Source organism: Athene noctua, unplaced genomic scaffold (genome assembly GCF_965140245.1).
Source record: "Athene noctua unplaced genomic scaffold, bAthNoc1.hap1.1 HAP1_HAP1_scaffold_302, whole genome shotgun sequence".
NCBI lineage: Eukaryota > Metazoa > Chordata > Aves > Strigiformes > Strigidae > Athene > Athene noctua.
In genome coordinates, this window is record NW_027437763.1 from 42,501 (window position 1) to 50,000 (window position 7,500).

Genomic DNA, 7,500 nt, shown 5'->3' on the forward strand with positions numbered 1-7,500 from the left:
GCGACCCGCCGAGGCGGGCGCGACCCCGCGGACCGAGGCCCCTGCCGGGGCGGCTCGCTCTGCAGCAGGCGGAAGGGCGGCACGGAGAGCCCTACACGGCGGCGGCGCCAGCGCCGGAGGGGGACGCCCCCCTGCCGCCCGCGGCACGCCTCCAGGCCCGCCCGGGCAGACGCGGCCCGGACACGCTTTTCTTCCCTCGCTTTGGCCCGGTTTCTTTCGCGGCTCGACCGCCCTCGCCGCCCAGCGCTGCTTGCGGCCGGCACCCACGGGCACCCGGACCGAGGTCGGCACCGGCGCCTCGGCGTGGTTTAGGACACCTGGTGGCTCGCGGGGCCACGCGGCTGTCACACAGCCTGGTTCGGTAAGGAAGGCCCAGGAAACCCCCCCCCGCGCCGAGCGGCAGCAGGACAGGGTGAGGTGACACGGGGGAGGCACGCGCCTCGCCGCCGTCGCCACGGCCCCCTTCTCGCTCGGGGGGGGGAAGAGACTAGGACGATACCTCGCTCACAGCGGGGAAGCGAATTGGAAAGGAGACCGCCCTGCCTGAACACCGGACGCCACCGCGGCTCCCTATTACGGGGAGTACAGCAGAGCCGGCCCGCCGGGGGCCCTTTCCGACGCGACCCCAAGTGCCTCATCGATCAGCGAAGGCCACAACGGCCACGGGTCCTGGGACAGCGACAGCCACCGCGCGCCTGCCCTCGGCCACCCGCAAGCGGGCGGGCGGACGACGCGGGGCTCTGCGTGCGAGCGAGCAGGGGCGACATCCGTGACAGGTGCTCCGGCGGCTTCAACACCGGCAGAGCCGGCTCGCCGCGAAGCCTGTCCGACGTGCCCGAGGCCAGCCTCAGTAGGCTACGCCTCCGTACCGGTACCAGTCGAGGGGGTGGGGGACCGGGTGCGCGGGATGTGCCCCGCCACCGCCGCCACCCACCCGCCACGCACAAGGATTCCCTTCAGCCGACTCGGCTGGACCGGGGTAAAGCCGCGACAGGCTCGACTCCGCCGGTCTTCCAGCGTTCAAGTGCCGGCGGCCGCCGCCGGCCACCGGCCTTTGCCCAACAAACGCAGGGAACAGGTTACCCCGGAGGGAAAAAGCCAGGTGTGGAACAGCTCAGGCGGGGGGCCGGGGGAAAGCCGCTGAAGGCTCAGGACACCCCGCCGGCCATCTGCATCCGGCTGCCGGACACCACCACCGGCCAAAAACAAAAAAACGTGCTGTACCCGCATCGCGGGCTCCGGCTTAGGGCCAGAGAGCAAAGGAACCGAGGCGCCGACCAACCTCGCTCACAGCACCGTGCAGACCTCCCCTTCACTGAGCCCGGCTGGTACAAACCAGGGACGCCAGGAGCAGACCGGACACCGCAGGCCGCCCCACGTATGGCATCTGCACCAGGAAAAAAAGAAAGCGGAAAAGAGGACCGAGGCGCCGCCGCCTCGCCTTACCATCATCCGGCTTCTCAGGGGACCAGAGTGGTGGGGGGGGGGGGTAGCCGCTGAAGGCTCGAGACACCCCACCACGGCCATCTGCACCCGGCTGCCAGCCAACACCGGCGGCCAAAAACGTACCGTGCTGTGCCCATGTCACGGGCTCCGGCTTAGGGCCGAGAGAGCAAAGGACCCGAGGAGTCGACTAGCCTTCGCTCACAGCACCGTGCAGACCTCCCTTCACCGAGCCCGGCCGGTAGAAACCAGGGACGCCGAGAGCCGGCCGGACACCACAGGCCGCCCCGCACGTATGGCATACGATACCGGCAACGAAAGGAGTAAACCAAGAACCAGGGAGGCGCCGCCGCCTCTCGCCTTACCATCGTCGGGCTCTCGGGGGGCCGGGGGGGGGGCCACCCACCGGTGGCTCGAGACACACCCCCCCCGGGCCGTCTGCATCCAGCTGCCGGCCACCGCGACCAGCCAAAACCGTGGCGTGCCCATGCCACGGGCTCCGGCTTAAGGCCGGCAAACAAAGGGAGCAGGTGCCGCCGCCGCCACCTCTCCTCCCATCCCCAAGGCCCCCTCAAGGAGCTGGGCAACAGCCCCCGACGGGCTGGAACCGTACGGAGCACCGCTGTGTCAACACACATACCGGCGCTCCCCCCCTCCGCCATCATCGGGCTCTCGGGGGACCGGGGGGGGACGGGGGTAACCACCCACGGTAGTCTCACAGCTCGGCTCCCCCCCCCCAGTATCCAGCGTTCAAGTGCCGCCAGCCGCCTCCGGCCACCGGTCTTCGGCCTCTCCCGTGCACCTCTGCCCGTCCTTTTCTCACCACTCGGCAGCGACCGCCCCAACGCCGCCCGGCTTCGTGCCGTTCGGCATCTCTCTGGGTGCTCTCGGTTCCGTGCACGCTCGCCTGACAGAGCACCGGCTTGAGAACCGTGCCCAATTCCCCGGGGGAAACCACCGTCTGCGGCCGCCCAGCATTCCACTTGGCCGGCTAAGCCGCGTGCCCTCGCTCGGTGGCGCTTGTCTGGAGCAGAGACGCCTCGTGCCCCTATATAAGGAGAATATGGGTCCGCGCCGGAAAGGGGCGCTTAAAGGCAGTGTCTGCCTGCCAGCGGGGGAGGCGCTGCAGAGACGCCGCCTCTTACGATGACCTAACTGGAGGCAGCGCGAAACAGCGACCCCTTGGAGGAACTGCCGGAGCCAACAGGTCTGCCCGCGCTCTAAGTCCCGACGGAGCCGGGTAGACCTGGCAGCCCTTTCTACGGACGCTGAGCCGGCCGCCGGCAACGTGGAGCCGGGTACACCTAGCGGCCACCGCCGGTCGCCTCGGAGGTGGGTAGACCTGACGGCCGCCTCACGCCCCGGAGGCGGGTAGACCTGACGGCCGCCTCACGCCCCGGAAGCGGGTAGACCTGACGGCCGCCACACGCCGCGGAGGCGGGTAGACCTGACGGCCGCCACACGCCCCGGAGGCGGGTAGACCTGACGGCCGCCTCACGCCCCGGAAGCGGGTAGACCTGACGGCCGCCTCACGCCCCGGAGGCGGGTAGACCTGACGGCCGCCTCACGCCCCGGAAGCGGGTAGACCTGACGGCCGCCTCACGCCCCGGAGGCGGGTAGACCTGACGGCCGCCTCACGCCCCGGAGGCGGGTAGACCTGACGGCCGCCTCACGCCGCGGAAGCGGGTAGACCTGACGGCCGCCTCACGCCCCGGAGGCGGGTAGACCTGACGGCCGCCTCACGCCCCGGAGGCGGGTAGACCTGACGGCCGCGTCGCGCCCCGGAGGCGGGTAGACCTGACGGCCGCCTCGCGCCCCGGAGGCGGGTAGACCTGACGGCCGCCACACGCCCCGGAGGCGGGTAGACCTGACGGCCGCCTCACGCCCCGGAGGCGGGTAGACCTGACGGCCGCCTCACGCCCCGGAGGCGGGTAGACCTGACGGCCGCCTCACGCCGCGGAGGCGGGTAGACCTGACGGCCGCCTCACGCCCCGGAGGCGGGTAGACCTGACGGCCGCCACACGCCCCGGAGGCGGGTAGACCTGACGGCCGCCACACGCCCCGGAGGCGGGTAGACCTGACGGCCGCCTCACGCCCCGGAGGCGGGTAGACCTGACGGCCGCCACACGCCCCGGAGGCGGGTAGACCTGACGGCCGCCACACGCCGCGGAGGCGGGTAGACCTGACGGCCGCCTCACGCCGCGGAGGCGGGTAGACCTGACGGCCGCCTCACGCCCCGGAGGCGGGCAGACCTGTCGGCCGCTTCACGCCCCGGAGGCGGGTAGACCTGGCGGCCGCGTCGTGCGAGACATTTTTGTTTCGATAGATGCCAATGAAATCCGAAAAAAAATAAATGAAAAGGGAAATTTTTTTTCTTAACGCACCCCCGCACCCCCGCGCCCCGCCGCGCTCTCATGTGCACGCAGCACCAGCCCCCCCACCCCCCCGCCCCGACCCGTTGGCTGCCATGCAGTCGCTGGCATCATTCGCTGCCCGCCCCCTCGGCCGCCAGTCAGCCCCTCTGCGCCGCGCCACTCCGCGCCGCACGGCGCCGCCCGCCACTCCCCCCCCCCGCTTCCCGCGGCTGCCAGGGGACCCGGCAGAAGCGGCGACGTTCCCCGCACCTCACCCCCAACGGAGACGCCCGTCTCGCTGGAGCGAGTTCGCATCGGGAACCGGGCGCTTTTCGCCGGGTCGGGGTCCCGGCGCTGCCGGGCGGTCCTCGGCTTCAGCTTTTGGTTTCGCAGCGTGGGTTTAGCTTTAGTCTCGGGGGAGGGGGGGTGGGGGGGGGGGTGGGGGTGCGTGTGTGTGTTTTTATTTTGTTTCTTTCCCCCCGCCTTTCGCTGTGCCGCAGAGGCGTGGGCACCGGGCGCCCTTCACCGGGTCCGGGTCCGGGTCCGGGTCCGGGTCCGGGTCCCGGCGTTGCCAGGCGCTCGCTGGCATTCGCGTTTAGGTTTTTTTCGACGGGGTTGGGGTGGGGGGGTGGGAAGGGGGCTCCCGGGCTTTATGTGTGGGAATAGGGGGTGTGGGGGTGTGTGCGCGCGTGTGTGTGTGTGTGTGTGTGTTGTTCGGATTGTTGTTTTGTTGTTTGTTCCCCCCCCCCCCCCCCCCCCGCCGCGACACACACGAGCTCGGACACACACGCAGAGACACAGAGAGAGAGAGAGAGAGAGAGAGAGAGAGCGCGCGCGCGCGAGAGAGAGACACAGGCGCGCACACACACACACGCACACACAGACACAGACACACACACACACACACACGCACGCACGCACGCGCACACACACAGACACCCCCAGCCCCCCACCCCCCCCAGCCCCCCGACCCCCACCGTCGCCCGCGCGCCCGAAGAGCCGTTGGTCCCCGCCCCACCGCTGCAACTCCGGAGCTGCAGGGCGGTGGGTGCGGCCGCCAACCGACCGCAGCCTCCTCGGCGCCGCGGAGCACTACGGCTGGGGGGTGGGGGATCGGGGGCGGTTTCTGTTACACCACCACCACCACCACCACCACCACCCGCCCTCGCTGCTCTCCCTCCCACCCCTTCGGCGTTCGTTTGGCTTTCAACCCGCGGCGGGAACGGAGCAGGCGGGCAGGAGGGCGGGCGGCCGAGCGACCGACTGAGGAAGGCGGGGAGCCGGGCCGCGGGCACGGCGCGGCAGGGACTCGGCAGCTGCGGGGGCTCAGCGTCCAAAACACGCGCCACCCATCATCGCCGCCGCCGGCGGGAGGCCCCTCCGGGCCCCCCGGCACGGAGGCGGCGGCGGCGACGCCGCTGGGTCCTAAGGTCTCCCGCCTTCCTTCCCTGGAGCGGCCAATGTGCTGCTGCTGGTGGAAAGCGGGCCGGAGGTAGGGGGCGGCCGGTCTCCTCGCGAACCCCGGGGGTGGCAGGGGGCGGCCGGTGTCACGGTGGACCTGGTGGCGGGAGGGGTGGGGGTTGGGGGGGGGTCGGCAGGGGGGTCGACAGAGCTCGTTGCGGCGGTGGGGGGGCGGGGGGGGGGGGGGGGTGGTGGGGGGGTGGTGTTGGTGGGGAGCGGTTTCTGTTGTTACACACACACCCCCGCCCCGTCGCTGCTCTCCCTCCCACCCCTTCGGCGTTCGTTTGGCTTTCAACCCGGGGCGGGAACGGAGCAGGCGGGCAGGAGGGCGGGCGGCCGAGCGACCGACTGAGGAAGGCGGGGAGCCGGGCCGCGGGCACGGCGCGGCAGGGACTCGGCAGCTGCGGGGGCTCAGCGTCCAAAACACGCGCCACCCATCATCGCCGCCGCCGGCGGGAGGCCCCTCCGGGCCCCCCGGCACGGAGGCGGCGGCGGCGACGCCGCTGGGTCCTAAGGTCTCCCGCCTTCCTTCCCTGGAGCGGCCAATGTGCTGCTGCTGGTGGAAAGCGGGCCGGAGGTAGGGGGCGGCCGGTCTCCTCGCGAACCCCGGGGGTGGCGGGGGCGGGGGGTGGGGGGGTGGGATGGGGCGGGGGGTGGCGGGGGGGGGGTGGGTGGGCTGGGGGGTGGGGGGGGCGGCCGGTGTCACGGTGAACCTGGTGGCGGGAGGGTTGGGGGGGGGGGGGGGGGGGGGCGGGCTCGTCGCGGGCCAAGCGGCGGTGTTGGGGGGGCGCCGCCGGTCTCACGGAGAAGCACGTGGCGGGTGGGGCGGCTTTGGCGGGATGGGGGGGCGGCCGTATATGCGTGCGCGCGCGGGCAGCCCCAGGCAGACGGCTTCGGGCCGGGCAGCTTGTGGGGGTGCGGGGCAGGCGGGCGCACGTGCGTGGGCAGAGCGTGAGCTCCTGAACCGTTTCTGAATCGATGCCCTAGCGCTGGTCAGGCTTCCGCTTGACCTCTCCGTTCGTGATTCTCGTCGCGTGTTTTCAGGTCCGCGTTCGATCCCGTCTCAGCCGAACTCTTCCCTGCCGGTTCCGACCCTCCGCGTCCGTACGCTAGCCGGCAGCTGCGCTGGCCCCGTCGCCTCCCCAGTTGAAGGTGAGATCACGAGGGGCGCTGCATAAGCCAGGCCTCGCCTCGCCGCCGGCCTGCCTACCGGCTCGAAAGCTGCAGGAGACCCCCTCGCGTGAGAGCCCACCAGCCACGGCCCGGCCCAGGCCCATCACGTCCTAGTCCAGGCGTGACTTCGCCGCGAGAGGCTCAGGCCACGGCCTGCTCCCTGCCTTGGAGCTACGCGGGTGCCCGTGTCATCCCGAGCCGCCGCCTGCTTCAAGCCAGGGCCCGCTCGGGCACGGCGTGACGTCACAGGCAGCTCGGGAGCCCGGGCCCGGAAGCGCCCTGTTACCCCTCCTCGGCTACTTGTGACGTCACAAGGGGCAGGCGGCGGGGAGCGCGGGGGCTGCCGGGAGGGGGTGGCGGGAATGCCGGCCAGAGACCCGGCCGTGCTGGGACCCCACGCGGACGCAGACACCGGTCGATGCCAGCGGTCGCACGGCGGCCAGCGGGTCCGGGCAGGGCAGCGGCGTGAGCACCGCAGGGGGAGGCGGCTGTAGAAAAAAAAAAAACAACTAATTTTTCCTTTTCATCTCTCTTTTCCCGTTTCTGTGGTGGCTGCGATCGCAACCCAGAAAAGACGACGACGGCACGGGGCGGGAGGTTGCAGCTTCATGCCTTGTATTACAGGCGCTGCAATCTCGGACGAGCGGAGGGTAAAAAACCGAAATGACACGCTCCTCTCACCCCCACCGCCGCCAACCGGCAGCCCTGCACCTCGCCGAGAGAAGCACGTACGCTTAAATCTGGGGAGCCCGCATCCACCCCGCCAGTACGACGTGGGTACCAGGCCGGTTGCGGGCCGGCAGGTCTACCCGGCCGGCCGGCCGGGAGGGACACCAGGTCTACCCGGCCGGCCGGCCGGGAGGGACACCAGGTCTACCCGGCCGGGAGGGACACCAGGTCTACCCGGCCGGCCGGCCGGGAGGGACACCAGGTCTACCCGGCCGGGAGGGACACCAGGTCTACCCGGCCGGCCGGCCGGGAAGGACACCAGGTCTACCCGGCCGGGAGGGACACCAGGTCTACCCGGCCGGCCGGACTTGGGCTGGAGGCCGCCCGCGGGAGGGACACC